Source organism: Rhincodon typus, chromosome 39, assembly GCF_021869965.1.
Source record: "Rhincodon typus isolate 14 chromosome 39, sRhiTyp1.1, whole genome shotgun sequence".
In the NCBI taxonomy this organism is placed as follows: domain Eukaryota; kingdom Metazoa; phylum Chordata; class Chondrichthyes; order Orectolobiformes; family Rhincodontidae; genus Rhincodon; species Rhincodon typus.
This window is the reverse complement of record NC_063370.1, coordinates 3,757,040-3,774,386: the sequence shown is the minus strand read 5'-3', so window position 1 is coordinate 3,774,386 and position 17,347 is coordinate 3,757,040. Positions and strand designations below refer to the sequence as shown.

At 43.1% G+C, this 17,347-nt stretch overlaps 1 long non-coding RNA gene across 1 annotated transcript in view; it reads right to left on the bottom strand.

The window, feature by feature from the left end:
- Positions 1–830: 830 nt before the first annotated feature.
- Positions 831–17,347, bottom strand: part of LOC125487310 — a 37,113-nt gene continuing 20,596 nt past the window's right edge. Inside the window, exon 3 of the long non-coding RNA XR_007265801.1 lies at positions 831–1,057. This is a non-coding gene — a long non-coding RNA (uncharacterized LOC125487310). The remainder of the gene's footprint in view (positions 1,058–17,347) is intronic.

The window sequence follows — 17,347 nt, the reverse complement described above, 5'->3', positions numbered from 1 at the left end:
GCCTAAACTCAGAAAAGCAATTTGCAAATTCCCTGGTTTGGAGTATTGCATCATATGGGTGTGAGGACAGGACCCTAAATAGAGCAGAGGAGGATTACAGTTCTTAAAATGTGGCTAAGGAACCTTAGAATCAGCTGGACTGAGTGAAGAATTAGTTCATTTGAGTCAGGTACCACAGGAAATATCAGACCCCAATACCTTGCACACCTTTATCTGCAATGCAGAAATGGAAATTGAGAATGTCTGGTTATTGGAAAAGACGGTGAGAGTCTTGTGTTGGCAACAATAAAATGGAAATGGTCACAATTAAAAGAATAAGTCAGGTCAGAGATGGAATAGATGAGTGGACAACATCAGAACTAGATGGGGGGAAGAATGACACCAGCAGTGAACAAAGAGAGATGTATTCGGGGCCCTCTGTACTATGGCTAATTATGAATGGATGAAATTTTCTTGGGGCTTTTGACTACACTAAAGATATTTTTATTATTGCTGTACAGCATCAAAAATACAGGCATCTCTACTAGAAATTTGGACAGATTTCCTCTTCCACACAATTCCCAGAGAAAAAATGTGATACCCTCAATAGTTAAATAGCCTACTAACAGTCTTGCTTAGATTCACACATGTAGATTGGTTTTAAAGGGAGGCTGACAATTGTGGAAACATGGAATGGATTAAGACCTCTGAGAGCACAGGGATGAGTCGTGGGAGTTGGCGGCCAATTTAGAAAAAAGTATTTTAATTAACGATCATGAAAATTGCTTCAATAAATATTGTGACAAGAACAGAAAATATGACTTGTAATATTTATTTTACATTTGGTGGAATTTCACATAATATATACACAAGCCAGGTGTGAATGATCAGGGTTAACTGCCTGCTCCTTCTCCTCAGAGCCTTGACAGGTTGAACACACTACCTCTGGCCATAGTCAAGAGGTGTCTAAATAAATCTTTCCAAAATAATAACTCACATTAGAAATATGTCGACTCTTGTCCTCCAGCAAGCATAGCTGTGGGGTTTTTTCATACTCCCCTGTCTCATAGTAAGTTGTCTGAAAATAAATAGCAACATCTCCGTGATCAGACAGGGATAAAGTGCAACAACTATGATTTGAGAATTCATGGCGATGTTAAAAGCTTTTGCCTATTGAGATCGTTACATTATTTTCAAATTGTGGCTACAGCTTTAATGTCCATATCTGCCTTTGTATCATCTTCCACAATAACATACCCATCCCTCTTAATAAAGGTCACAAGTTATTTATTTCTTTTAAGATATTGTTATTGTTTTGTACATTTATCAGTCTTCTTCTTAGGCAATGCCTCAGAATTGAGAATGACTTTCTTCTTCTCTGGTCTTGTGGGGTCTGAGGTGACTATGTATTCCAATGCTGGATCTGCAAAGTCTGTGACAGTTTTATTAATTCACTCGTGGTTTGTGCGCACTACTTGCTGGCCAGTATTTATTGCCTGTCCTGCCTTGAGAAGGTGATGATGAGCTGCCTTCTTGAACCGCTGCGGTCCATGAAGGTTGAAGCATAATGCCCTTAGAGAGGGGATTTCAGAACCTTGACCCAACATCAGTGAAGGAATGGTATTATATTTCTAAGTTAGGATGGTGAGTGGCTTGGAGGGGAACTTGCAGGTGGTGATTTTATCATATATCTGCTGACTTGTCTTTCTAGATAGAAGTGGTTGTGGAATGAAAACAAAGTTGCTGGAAAAGCTCAGCAGGTCTGGCAGCATCTGTGAAGGAACAAACAGAGTTAACATTTCGGATCCAGTGACCCTTTCCTCCTCTGAGGAAGGGTCACTGGACTCGAAACGTTAACTCTGTTTTTTTGGTGAATTTCTGCAGTGCATCTTGTAGATAGTACATACTACTGCTACTGAGTCAGTGGTGAAGAGAGTGGATGCTTCTCAATGCGGTACCAAGTGGGATGCTTTGGTCTGGATGGTGTCAAGCTTCTTGAATGTTGTTGGAACTGTAGTCCTACAGGCAAGCAGGGGGCTTTCCATCACATTCCAGGTTTGTACGCAACTGAATGGTAAACCCCAGGATGTTGACATTGACATTCAGTGGTGTTACCATCATTGATTCCTCAAAAGACCAGTGGTTAGATATTATTGGAGATGGTCATTGCCTGACATTTGTGTGGCACAAATGTTACTTATCACTTATCAGCCCAATCCTGGATACCCTCCAGGTCTTGATGCATTTGAATATGGACTGCTTTAGTATCTGAGGAGTTGTGAATGGTGCTGAACTAGGAGAGGTCGGACAAACTTTGATTGTTTTTGCTAGAGGGTTGGAAGCCAAGGGGTGACCTGATAGAAGTATATAAAATTATGAGGGGCATGGATAGGTGGACAGTCAGTCTCTTTCCCCAGGATGGAAATGTCAAATGCTAGGGGGCATAGGTTTAAGGTGAAGGGGGGGGGGGGGGGTAGTTTAAAGGAGATGTGAGGGAAGCTTTTTAAACACAGAGGGTAGTAGGTGGCCGGAATGTGCTACCAAGGTGGTGGCAGATGCAAATATGAAGTAAAGTTTAAGAAGCACTTATCTGTCTAAGTGAACAGACCGAGTGGGTCACAGACCATGTGCAGGCAGTTTGAATTAGTTTAGAATAGGATCATAGTTGGCACAGACATGGTGGGCCAAAGGGCCTGTTCCTCGTTGTATTGTTCTATGCTCATAATATTGTGCAATTATCTGCAAATATCCCCGCTTCTGACCTTATGATAGAGGGAACGTCATTGATGAAGCAGTTGAAGGAGGCTGGGGCCAGGATACTACCCTGGTGAACTCCTGCAAAGCTATCCTGGAGCTGAGATGACTGATCTTCAACAACCGCAACCATCTTCCTATGTGCCAGCTATGACTCCAACCAGTGGAGAGTTTGCCCCTGATGCTCATTGATTCCAGTTTTGCTAGGGTGCCTTGATGCAGTCTTGATGTCAGGGGACACACAGTTTTTGCTGGAGTGGGTGGTAGGATGCTCAGGTTTCTGCATGCTCCTCCTGCTATTTGGCCTTCATCTACATTTATACAGTCATAGCGTCATAGAGTTGCATAGCATGGAAACAGATCCTTTGGACGAACTCGTCCATGCCAACCAGATATCCTAAATTAAGCTAGTCCCATTTATCAGCATTTGGGCCATATCCCTCTAAACCCTTCCTAATTATGTACCCATCCAGATGTCTTTTAAACATTGTAATTGTACTAGCCTCTACCACTTCCTCTGGCAGCTCATTCCATATACATGCACCACCATCTGCCTGAACAAGTTGCCCCTTAAGTCCCTTTTAATTCTTTCCCATCTCACCTTAAACCTATGCCGTCTAGTTTTAGACTTCCCCACCCTGGGGAAAAGACCTGGATAATTCACCCTATCCATGCCCCTCATGATTTTATAAGCCTCTATAAAGGTTACCCCTCAGCCTCCGATGTTCCAGGGAAAATAGCCCCAGCCTATTCAGCTTCTCCATATAGCTCAAACCCTCCATACCCAGCAACATCTTTGTAAATCTTTTATCTTTAGAAGAAGATTGGGCTAACCTAGTGCAGATGTTTAAAGTCATGAGATGTTTTGATATAGAGGATGCAAACAGAATGTTTGCTGTTGTGGGAAAGATCATAACTGGAAACTACCAAATAAGATAGTCACCAAAATACAAATATCCAATAGGGGTTCAGAGGAAAGTTGTTCAGCCAGAAAGTGGTGAGAATGAGGGGCTCACACCTTTTTGTTGGAAATGCTGGTGTCCTTTCGTATTACTACTTCTGCAGTGACAGCAGTCTTGGGTGGTGATTCCCACAAGTCATGGAGATATTGTATTCTTTTTTCCATTGAGACTTGGAAAATGTCATTGAAGTGTTTCCTCTGTCTTGTTGGTAACCACTTGCCATGAAGCTTTTTGTCCTCTATTCATTTTTATGGGATGTGGGTGTCGCTGGCTGGCCAGCATTTCTTGCCCATCCCTAGTTGCACTTGAGAAGGTGGTGGTGAGCTGCCTTCTTGAACCACTGCATTCCTCCTGCTGTGGATTGAACCATAATGCTATTAGGGAGGAAATGCCAGGATTTTGACCCAGCGACAGTGAAGGCCTAGGTCGATGCCAGGTGATCCGTCCAGTTTCATTTCTTTAAGTCTTTGTCGCAATTGGTACAACTGAGTGGCTTGCTAGGCCATTTCAGAGGGCAGTTGAGAGTCAACCACATTGCTGTGAATCTGGAGTCACATGTAGAATTCCAATTCAACCATCTGCCGTGGTAGGATTCGAATCCCCAGAATATCAGCTGGGTTTCTGGATTAATAGTCTAGCAATAATACCACTAGGCCATCGCCAACCACACCACACCACACCACGAGTGGAGATTTTGTTTTGGAAGTCTCGTGCCAGAAATTCGGACGATGTGGCCCGCACAATGCTGAATTGACTGCAACCAACACTTCAATACAGGGGATTTTAGCCTGAGAGAAAGCGCTAATGTTGGTGCGTCTATCCTATCAGTGGATTTCCGGGGTTTTGCAGAGGCTTTGCTGGTGATATTTCACAATGGATTTGCGATATTTGCTGTATATTGTCCACCCCTCAAACACAAAGGGTAGATAACACTGCTGTGCTACAGGCTATGAAGTTGGTGTCAGGCATGAGGTCTTTGTCACCAAACAATTTGCTCTTCAGACAGCCAAAAGCTGAGCTGGCACACAACAGGCAATGCTGAATTTCACAATCAGTGGTTGCTTTCGCTGAGATAAGGCTCCCAAAATGTGAAAATTGTTCCATATTAACTAGTGACTCTCTACTGATTTTCACAGTGTGGCACAGCGTGGATCGGGTGAGTGTCGTGCCTGAAAACAGGCTAGTAGAGGATGTTCGTCTCCCAGATATTTAGCCAATGTAAATGCATCAACGACAGTTTGGACCTTGTCCTCTGAATGTCTGCACTAAAAAGCAAGGCATGGCAAGGAAAGGCAGGAAGAGGTAGGGATGCTGTGAACATCCAGACAGGTGTAAGATGAGTGAGCTGTAGGAGAACGAGTGAACAGCCCGGAGATGGGGCCTGGTCAAATCCATGAGTTGGGTGACTGTCAAAGCATACAAATTGCAATGAAAAGAGCAGGGGCATGCCAAAATGCTGCATTACAATGCAGAACTGTACTGTAAGAAGATTGGAGATGTATCATGATGTTGTGAACAGGCTGCACATGTCAGATGCCAAGGTCATAGTGTGCATGAGCTGCTGCCCATAGAGTGTGCTTTGAGATACTGGTGCCGAGCGTCAAAGATACAGGGTGGGAGCAAACAACAAGCTGCAGTCAACTAGTACACACTTTGACTTTCAATGTCAGGAATTCTCAGTACCTATTTCTATTTGGAAAATCTCAGAGTAGAAACCTACATATTAAGGAGATGAGATTTGATGCTGTTTAAGGACAAAAGCAAGGAATAATTCTTGTTATTAGGCATCTCACAACAAGCCTAGCAAGATTCTCATCTTGAGGCCAGGAACTCTGTTGGACAAAAAAAAGCTTCGCTGGGCTTCTCATGCGACTGTACTAGATTTGTCACCGTGGCTCATGGCGTTCAGGGCCTAAAGATTCTGCCGATCTGGCATTAGCGTTGCCGTGTCTGGTGCATCTACTGTAGCCATCTTCCCAAAAATTAAACAATGCCATTCATTAACATGCTGTGTAGCAACAGCAAAGAAAAACAACACTTAGTTAAGCTTTTCTAGACAGTAATTCTGTTGTTTGCAAATCACACTTTTAAACACAGACTACAACAAATGCAACACAATATTTAAAAATATATCAAGGCCAAGCTTAGTATGGACCTGCAATATTATTTCCATTTGGAACCTCAAATAAAACTCAACATTTTTTTTATACTGACAAGACATCACAAACATAGGCACCAACACCGTGTGACCTGATGCCTGCATGCTATGATGAACAAGTTTTTTTGGCCAGAATATTGTTGCAAAAGTCACCTCCTGAAATTCAACTCAATCCTTCAAACAATAGCTCTTGTTTCAGCAGCTCCATGGAGTAAATGGGTGTCATAATAGGAATGACCAAGAAGGGAGAGCAGCAAGATAAGGGATTGTGCAAAATAATTCAAATTAAGAAGTCTAATTAGGCAGATAATTGGCAGCTGAAATGCTTTACCAATACGACTGTAGCATTTTCTGCTGGACTTTTGTGGTGGCCTGACAGTATCCTACCTTTTAGCCTGGAGGCCCAGGTTCAAGTCTCACCTGTTCCAGAGGTGTGTAATAATATCGGTTTCCTCCCACAGTCCAAAGATGTGCAGGTTAGGTGGATTGGACATGCTAAATTGCCCATAGTGTTCAGGGATGTGTAGATTAGGTGTGTTATAGGGGGATGAGTCTGGGTGGGATGGTCTGAGAGTCTGTGTGGATTTGTTGGGCCAAAGGGCCTGATTCCACACTGTAGGGATTCTATGATCTATGATCTCTGAACAGGTTGATTAGAAAACAGGTAACATTTTTTTAAAAATTAGCATTCTCTGTTGGTATCCACATGAAAAAAAATGGAAAGATTAGAAAAGGATCCAGAGTAAATGTAGACCATATGTCCAGGCAAATAGAATAATCAGATAGTTCAGTGTAAGTTTTTGGAAGCCATTTGAGCTTCCCAACGTTAAAGTTGGACCTTATCTGGCGTACAGTCCCCTACTGTATTGTTCCGTTCACCATGCTACAAGAAGCAGATATAAGAGATACATGCAGAGACATCCAACAAGACTAATCCAAAGCCTAAAAGCGATGAGCAATGTGGAAAGATAAGTCTACATATGAGAAAAACCTGACAGTGATACATTAAATAAGTTACATCCCAAAGTTGCTTCATAAAGGCACAGCAAAACAGGACTAAAGGCCATAAATAAATGCAAAATAACTGAAAAACTAATAGGTTAAAATTCTTATTCTAATTCAGCTAAGAGTGGGATAGTACAGGAAAGAATATCAGGGGTAATTTAAAATTTCCATAATAAAACAATTATAATACGACAGATGGATTCCGAGCAATGAAATTACCTTATTTCAGCTTTAGATTTTTCTACATTATCTTAAATGAAGAGCAATTTCCTACAACTGAATGTTAACAAAGCTGGCAACATCTTGTTCAGCTTCGACCATAGACCCTTCAAATGTTCTATTCTCTCTACTTCATAATCAATTGCTATCTTTTGGATCTCTCATCCTAATTATTTTGTCTCACCATCTCCCTTGTTTGTCTTTGAAATAAAAGACTCGGATTAAATTGTATCATCTATGACTTCAGGATGTCCAAAGCTGCCTTTCAGACAATGAAGTACTGCTGAAGCATAGTCACTGTTGCAGTGTAGGAAAGACCAAATAGTGTTTTTATATATACTGTTTGATGTGCTAACAGTTTCCGGCACACTGGGAATTGTTTACACACCTGAGAAAGCAGACAGGTATTTAGTTTAATATCTCACCCAAAAGGTCAGCACCTGCTCTACATTTCAGTACCCTTTTAGTATAAGCCTAAAATATGGTATCAAAGCTCCGAGGTGGAGCTTAGACCCACAACATTCTGATACAAAAGGTTAAAAAAAAACACACTGAGCTGAAAAATATATGAAAATGAAAATTAGAGTGTTTAAAATTGAACAGTATGGTTAGCGTCTTAATATTCTTGTCTCAACCAATGCCACAAACAAAAACTGATTAATCTGCCATTACATTCACTACTTTGTGAAGATTCAATGTAAGCAAATTGGCTGTTGGATTTATCCAACATCACTGCACTACATAATTAATTTTACTGAAGCATTCTGGGCATTTCTTACAGATGATGCAAGCCACAAAATTATTAAACAATCGCCTTCACTTTCTCCGCTTTCTGAGGTAATATCTGTAGATAAAAAGGACAGGTCACTCTTTAAAAATAATTATCTTCTAGAAAATCTGAATTGGGCTTTGCTACTCCTGTCCTAGGTAATTTATACTTCATTTTGTACATCAATAGATAAAACAACACATTTTTGTAGTCATAATATGAGCTCCAGTACAGAAATAATGCTGAAGTGGAGTCTAACCATTGAGCCAAGGTACAAATATTCCAAATTTTCCCTTTTTCACTTTGCATCTTCATAGATCCTAATCTAGTGTACTGTTTTCTGGCAGGGCTAACAGAATTAAGTGTAATTTTACAAAGTTGATGTTAATTTTTGCAGCCTGCTACTTGGTATGAATTGTATTATGTTTCCTGTTGTTCTCCACACCAATTATTCTGCTTTCAAGTCTCCAGGTCAAAAATTACATGACACCAGGTTGTAGTCCAACAGGTTTATTTGAAGACACAAGCTTTCAGAGTCTCACTTCTTCAGAAGAAAAAGCAGTGAGACTCTGAAAGCTTGTGTCTTCAAATAAACCTGTTGGACTATAACCTGGTGTAGTGTGATTTTTGACCTTGTCCACCCCAGTCCAACACTGGCATCTCCAATTCAAGTCTCCAGCACTACGTTTCTGAAATGGCTGCTGACAGGTGCTCAACTGACATTCTCAGGTGACTTTTTTCTCAATTTTTCCTTCCTCTTCTGGGTCATAGTAATTGCTGAAAAAAAAACTGTCCATCTAGTTTTTCTTTGTAGCCACATGATACCGTAACAATGACAGCTGCTGACTGATTGATTGTCACAATCAATCAATTTCCATTAATGAAAGTCATGCAGACCCAGAAGTGAAGCATGAAAAACCCCAATAGCGGAGGGCTTGGAAACCACAGCTTCTAACTCATCTTTACCCTCCAAAGTTTGCTACATTCAGCATATAGCATGTCTGATGGTTATATGTATAACCTATTCCAAAATACTACTTTCCAAAAGACACATGCTATCTGGAATTTACTCTGTTCCTTGTTTAAAAAAAAATATTCTAATGGGAGTATTACTCTAAAAATGCTTCAAGATCGTTCAATCCTCCTCAATTATTACATTTGTATACATACTTTCAAAATTTCTCAAAATATTAAAAAAAGTTAATGAACAGTTATATAGCAAACCTGACACTTTAAATCGCTTACAAGATAACAAGGTGTAGAGCTGGATGAACACAGCAGGCCAAGCAGCATCAGAGGAGCAGGAAAGCTGACGTTTCAGGCCTAGACCCTTGGTCAGAATGGGGGAGGGGAAGGGGGTTCTGAAATAAATAGGAAGAGAGGGGGAGGCGGATAGAAGATGAGAAGACAGGTGGAGAGGAGACAGACAGGTCAAAGAGGCGGGGATGGAGCCAGTAAAGGTGAGTGTAGGTGGGGAGTTAGAGAGGGGATAGGTTATTCCAGGGAGGACGGACAGGTCAAGGGGGCGGGATGAGGCTAGTAGGTAGGAGATGTTAAATCGCTTTGCAGTCAATGAATTAATTCTGTGAAATAATTAATTCAATGTAACATCTTTTCTGGAGTATGTGGGCATTTTAAATCTTTTGGTGTAACAAAGAATCCAATCGATGGAGTGAGAATGAAACCCACAAACTTCAGAAATGAGAATGATACCAATTCATACAAAACTACACATAGCATGTTAAAGCATTTTTTACAATGCTGGACTGTAATTGTTACGTAGACAAACACCATACATATCTTATTTCCTTTGTTCCTTACCAAACTTCAAGTGAGATGGAGAATATCTGCAACACAAAATTCCATTAACGACTAGCTAATCTGATATTTACTGATAAAAGAAGGTTGGCCAGTGCAAAAAAGTTACTACAAGGTAAGCTGTGTGTTTTGCATTATAACACAGCTGATGGTAAAACCAGCTGTCATATAAAGCTGAAAATGCACTGAAGAAAAGCCTTGGAGATACATGTTCTCACCTTAAAATGCTACAATGTGATATCCTCCTCAGTCTGACATAATAACCTTCACTACCTGGAAAGAAGTATATCGCAGTTCCTTTTATTGATTGCAATCTAATGATCCCTGCAGGAAAGTGTATGTGCATGAGCATAAGACTGGGGTGTATGGTTATAGCATCATATAGCACTGAAACAGACCCTTAAGTCCAACTAGTCCACACCGACCATGTTCCCAATTTAAATTAATTCCACATTGCCTGTGTTTGGCCCATATCTTGCCAAGCCTTTCCTATTCATAGAATCCCTACTGTGTGGAAGCAGGCTATTCAGCCCATCAAGCCTGCTACATTGCTGTAACCATGAATTTCCCACGGCTAATCCACCTAGCCTGAACACTATGGTAATTTAACATGGCTAATCCACTTAACCTGCACATCTCTGGACTGTGGGCAGAAAACAGAGCACCTGGAGGAAACCCACACAACACAGGGAGAACATGCAAACTCCACACAGACAGTTGCCTGAGCTGGAATTGAACCTGGGTCCCTAGCACTGTGAGGCAGCAGTGCTAACCACTGAGACACTGTGCCACCTCCATCGAATCCAACAGTGCAGCTAGTGGCCGTTCAGCACCAAACCTCTGTAGAGCATCCCACTCTATCTCCGTAACCCCATTCACATACTAATCCAAATGTCTTTTATATGTTGTAACTGCACCTGCATCTGCCCCTGCCTCTGACAGTTCATTCCACACTCAAACCACTCTGTAAAAAGAAGTTGCCCCTCATGTCCTTTTTAAAACTTTATCCTCTTAGCTTGAAAATATGCTCCCTAGTTTTGAACTCCCCTAACCTAGGGAAAACACTCTTGCTATTCACCTTACCTACACCCCTCGTAATTCTATAAATATCCATAAAGTCACTCCTCAAACCCCTACACTCTAGTGAAAGAAGACCCAGCCAATCCAGCCTCTTCTTATAAACACAAATCCTCTATTCCCTGCAAAATGTTGAACACCACTTAGAAGAAGCACCGAGGTTGGTAAGGGCACAAAAAGGTACTCTGGGTGGGGGATTTCAGTGTCTACCACCAAGAATGGCTTGGCAGCAGTACTACAGATTGAGCCGGTCAGGTCCTAAAGGACATAGCTACTAGACTGGGTATGTGGTAGGTGGTGAGGGAACCAACAAAGAGGGAAAATCATACTTGACCTCATCCTTACCAACTTGCCAGCTGCAGATGCATCTGTCCATGACAGTATTTGGTAAAAGTGACCATCGCACAGTCCTTGTGGAGACAAAGTCCTGCCTTCACATTGAGAATAACCTCCATCATATCGTGCGGCACTATCACCATGCCAAATGGGACAGACTTCAAACAGATCTAGTCGCTCAAGACTGGGCATCTATGAGGCACTGTGGGCCATCAACAGCAGAATTGTACTCCAGCACAATCTGTAAGCTCATGGCCCAGTATATTCCCTCACTCAACCATCACCATCAACCCTGGTCCAACAGAGAGTGCACGAGGGCGTGTCAAGAGCAGCACCAGGCATGCCTGAAGATGAGGTGTCAACCTGGTGAAGCGACCAAACAGGACTACTTGCACGCCAAACTGCATAAGAAGCAAGTGATAGACAGAGCTAAGTGATCCTACAACAAATGGAACAGATCTAAGCTCTGCAGTCCTGCCACATCCAGCCATGAATGGTGGTGGACAATTAAACAACTCACTGGAGGAGGCAGCTCCACAAATATCCCCATCCTCAAATGATAGAAGAGTCCAGCACATCAGTGCAAAAAAGATAAGGCTGAAGCTGTCGCAGCAATCTTCAGCCAGAAGTGCAGAATGTATGATCCATCATCTCGGCCTCCTCCAGTGGTCCCCAGCATTATAGATAGCAGTCTGCAGCCAATTTGATTCATTCACGCGATATCCAGCCAAGCTGTTCCAGTACAGTTACAACACTGGTATCTATGTGACAGTGTGGAAAATTGTCCAAGTTATGTCCTGTACATAAAAAGCAGGACAAATCCAACGCGGCCAATTACTGCTCCATCAGTCTACTCTCGATCATCAGTGAAGTGATGGAAGGTGTCATCAGCTGTGCTATCAAGCAGCACCTGCTCAGCAATAACCTGCTCAGTGATGCCCAGTTTGGGTCTCATCAGGGGCAGTCCGCTCCTGACCTCATTACAGCCTTGGTCCAAACATGGACAAAAGAGTTGAATTTCAGAGGTGACGAGAGAATGACAGTCCTTGACATCAAGGCTGCATTCCACCGAGTATGGCATCCCGGAGCCCTTGCAAAACTGGAATCAACTGAGTATGAGGGGCAAACTCTCCGGTGGTTGGAGTCATACCCGACACATAGAAAGATGGTCATGCCTGTTGGAGGTCAGACATCTCAGCTCCAGGACGTCTCTGCAGGAGCTCCTCAGGGTTATGCCCTAGGCCCAACCATCTTCAGTTGCTTCATCAATGACATTCCCTTCATCATAAAGGTCAGAAAGTGGGGAAGACTGCCAATGATTGCACAATATTCAGCACCACTCACGACTCCTCAGATACTGAAGCAGTCCATGTTTAAATGCAACAAGATCCAGGCACATAAACACAGTGGCTATAAAAGCAGGTCAGAAACTAAGAATACTGCGGCAAGTAACTCACCTCCTGACTCTTCAAAGCCTGTCCACAAGGCACAAGTCAGCAGTGTGATAGAATACTCTCCAATGGCCTGGATGAGTGCAGCCCCAAAAATACTGAAGAAACTTGACGCCATTCAGGACAAAGCAGCCTACTTGATTAGCACTACATCCACAAGCATATGTTCAGATGAGGCCACCTTTGACAACGGAGCCTCCGAAATCCTCAACCGAGGATTCCCCAACACCGTTGTCGACAGGGCCCTCAACCAGGTCCGACCCATCTCCCACACTTGCGCCCTCACCCCTTCTCTTCCCTCCTGCAACAACAATAGGGTTCCCCTTGTCCTTACCTACCATCCCACCAGCATTCACATCCAAAAGATCAGACACCATTTCTGCCACCTCCAGTGAGATGCCACCACCAGACACATATTCCCCCTCCCCTCCCTGGTCTGCCTTCCACAGGGACCATTCCCTCTGAGATACCCCGGTCCACTCTTCCCTCACCCACAACACAGCCCCATGGCACCTTCCCCTGCAACTGGTGAAGGTGCAATACCTGCCATTTACCTCCTCCTTTCCCAGTATCCAAGGGTCCAAATACACCTTCCAGGTGAAACAACACTTCACCTGCACTTCACAGAATCTAGTCTACTGCATCGCTGCTCACAATATGGTCTCCTCTACATTCGGGAAACAAAGCGTAGCCCAGGCAATCACTTGGCAAAACATCTGTGTTCTGCTTGCAAAAAAGATCCTGAGCTACCTGTTGCCTGCCACTTTAACACACCACCCTGTTCCCTGGCCAACACCTGTCTCTGGCTTGCTGCAGTATTCCATCGAAGCTCAACGCAATCTGGAAGAACAACACCTCATTTTCCGCTTGGGGACCCTGCCGCCCTCTGGACTCGACATCAAGTTCAATAATTTTAGGGCCTAAACTCTCCCATGTCCTAGCGTTCTACCCTACACACCAGCCTTGTTATCACACAGTCTGCCATTACACACTACCTATTGTTAATCACTAACAGTCCCAATTAACAACTATTCAGCCTAAGGTTCTTGAGTAGATTTGTAGCTCAGGTTGTGGATGCTGCGGTTGGTTCACTCGCCAACTGGTTCGTTAGTTTGCAGATATTTCATTACCCTGCTGGGTAACATCATCAGTGCAGCCTCTGATGAAGCGTTGTTGCGTTTTCCCATCTGGTATTTAAACTCTGGGTTAAACTCATTGGACAGACAGGAAGAAAACTGGCCACAACAGCATATGAACACCAACTAGCAACAAAAAGACACAACCAATACTCATTCATCTCCATTCACACGGATAAGGAGAACCACCAGCTCGATTGGGACAACACCAGGATCCGAGGACAGGCCAAACAGAGACAAGCACAGGAATTCCTAGAGGCCTGGTTCTCCACCAAGAAGGATATCAACAAACCACATAGAACTAGACCCTATGTACCAAGCATGGTAACGAAACGTCTGCGAAACAACAAACCAGCTTGGCAAGCCAACCAACCTCAACACCCTATATATACACACCACTGTGAAGGAAAACTGGAAACGGGGTAATCAAATCTAATGGACCCCATAGTTTAAATACCAGGCAGGAAAACACAACTGTCTTCATCAGAGGCTGCACTGACAATGTTACCCAGCAGTGTAATGAAACATCTGCGAACTAACGAAGCAGCTCAGCAAGCGAGCCAACCACAGTATTCACCTTCCTAGCCAGATTATCATCAACTCCTTTGTCTATCCAACTGCTCTTCTCTCTGTTTACTCTCTAACCCATCCCCCTCCCTATTTTCTGCATATAAACCGACATTTTCCCAGTTACCATCAGTTGTGAGGAAGGTCACCAGATCCTAAACATTAACTCTGATTTTTTCTTCACAGATGCTGCCGGACCTGCTGAGCTTTTACAGCAACTTCTGTTTTTGATCCACAAGCCATCCACTCATTTCACTCCCAAATGGTCAGTCGCAGCAGTGTGCACTATCTACAAGACGCACTGCAGAAATTCACCAAAGATCCTTAGAAAGCACCTTCCAAACCCACTACCACTTCCATCTAGAAGGTCAAGGGCAGCAGACATATGGGAACACCACCACCTTCAAATTCCCTTCCAAGCCACTCACCATCCTGATTTGGTCAGAAATCACACAACACCAGGTTATAGTCCAACAGGTTTATTTGAAAACACAGGCTTTCAGAGCCTCGCTCCTCCTTCAGGTGTTAGTAACAGAGGTAGTATCAGACACAGAATTTACATGTAAAAAAGCAAAGGGTCATACCATTGATCAGGATGTATTAACCAAACCAGAGATGCTGTTAAATCTTCAATCAGTTAGAAGGTTTTAATTGATTAATATGTATATGTAAATCCCCAAATTCCTTACAAGTCACTGTCCTGAGAGAACTAAAAGTTTTTATCGGCGTAAAGAAAAGGTGACATTTTAGGTCAGACAATGCATGTTAGGTGTTTAGAATCTGTTTGTGTTTTAGTTTGCAGTCAGACTGGTTTTATTTCTAGAGTAGGAATTAATAACATGCCATATTGATGGACTGTCTATAAATTGTGTTCTTTTCGAACAAAGTCGAATGTATCTGCAAATACAAATTCACCCCATTCTTTCATGTGCTTGCATGCCCGAGAGACGGTGTGTGTGTGTGTGTGTGTGTGTGTGTGTGTGCACGTATGCTCGAGAGATTGTGTGCGCATGCGCATGTGTGTGTATAGTGTGGTGGGGTGACCTGTAGTGTGACATGAACCCAAGATCCCTGTTGAGACTATCCTCATGGGTACCAAACTTGGCTATCAGCCTCTGCTCAGTGAATCTGCTTTGTTGTGTTTCCCAAAGTCTGCCTCGGAGGACATTTATCCGAAAATCCAAGGCCGAATAGCCTTAGAATATAGAACATAGAAAAGTACAGCACAGTACAGGCCCTTCGGCCCACTCTGTTGTGCCGAACTTTTACCCTAATCCTAAATTCTATCTAACCTCCACCCCTACCTTATACTATCATCCATATGCCTATCTAATAGCTGCTTAAATGCCCCTAATGAGACCGACTCCACTACCCTCTCCGGCAATGCATTCCACGCCTCGACCACTCTCTGAGTGAAGAACCTACCTCTGACGTCTCCCCTATATCTACCTCCACTCACTTTAAAACTATGGCAGATAATGTTGAATTATCTGCTACAGGATATCAAGTATCTGCACATGGCCAAGAGGGATGAAAGACATTGTTTCAAGAGGCCATAATTAAATCACAGTCAGCACTGTGGTTATCCAATAGCAGCAGTGTGGAATGCCCTTTTATTCATTTGCAAGTCCTAATACAGACTGGATCAAAATTTTATATTAACTGCTTAACCTTCCATAATATCCAACATCAGAGCATTAACCCCTTTTTACAATTCTTGCACAGCCCTGATTGTTGGCCAGGGTGAGTCATGCAAAGCAAAACCCTACCACTGTCAATTACACAGTAAAGGATAGGACAGACTACACATACTTTACAAGTAACTTAGAAAAGAAATTGAATCTCCATCTGCTCCACTGCCTCAAAAGCTTACAAGTATCCCTAAAGGGTAACTGACCATTTTCAGGGCGAGGTGAGCTGATCTCAGCCAGTACAATGTCTTTGCAAATCCCTGGATTCCACAACTGAATATCCAGTGATTCCTCATGAAACACAAGGTTCTCTGCATGTTGAATTACGGGTGGTTGTAACTGTCACTAGCTGGGTTCACAATGAAGAACAACCATATGAGAAAGATACAGGAGGGTGCCCACCTCCTTGATCGTTGAAGTGCTCCTTCACTGGGAGGGAACATCCCTGTCTGGCAATTATTGCATGGTGTCAATTCATCTTTCGTCGTAGTGTCTGCATGGTTTCACCAATACACCAAGCCTCAGGACCTCCTTGCTTGCAGCGTATGAGACCCTGGAATTCCTGGTGGAGATTGATGACAGTGGTAGTATCACTGGACAAATAATATTGAAACCCAGACTTACCCATTAAAGACTGATTCTTTAGTAAATCTGGTTTATTGGTACTCCACTGGGAGTCGTTTTGCGAGTAGGTTTCCTATTTCTGAGCCATAAGTCCCTGGGTTCAACTTCCATGCCAGGACGTTTGCTCCTGCATTACTCAGCTCCTTGTCTAATGATCTGAAATGAGTTATTCAATTGTTTCTCCATATTTTTAAATAGAGTGTGGGTAATGATCAGAGCACAAGAGCGAGAGCGCGAGCGAGAGAGAACAAGAAGTGAGAGCAGAAAGCGAGAGACAGCGCAAAAAGCGAGAGAGGGAAACCGAGAGAGAGCGCTAAAAGCGAGAGAGAGAGCGTGAGAGTACAAAAAGCGAGAGAGCGAGAGCAAAAAGCGAGAGACCGAGAGAGAAAAGAGCAAGAGAAAAAGAGAGCAAAAAGCGAGAGCGAGAGCAAAAAAAGCGAGAGTGAGCAAGAAGCGAGAGCAAAAAGCGAGACCACAAAGAGCGAGAGCGAGAGAGCAAAAAGCGAGAGAGAGAGAGCGCGAGAGCGCAAAAAGCGAGAGCGAGGGCAAAAAGCGAGAGAGCGAGCAAAAAGCGAGAGAGCAAAAAGCAAGAGCAAGAGCACAAAACGCGAGAAAGAAAGAGAGAGCGCAAAAAGCGAGAGAGAGAGCGCAAAAAGCGAGAGAGAGAGCAAAAAGCGAGTGCAAAAAGCGAGAGAGAGAGCAAGAAGCGAGAGAGAGAGTGAGCAAAAAGCGAGAGAGAGAATGAGCAAAAAGCGAGAGAGTGATCAAAAAGCGAGAGAGCAAAAAGCGAGAGAGAGAGTG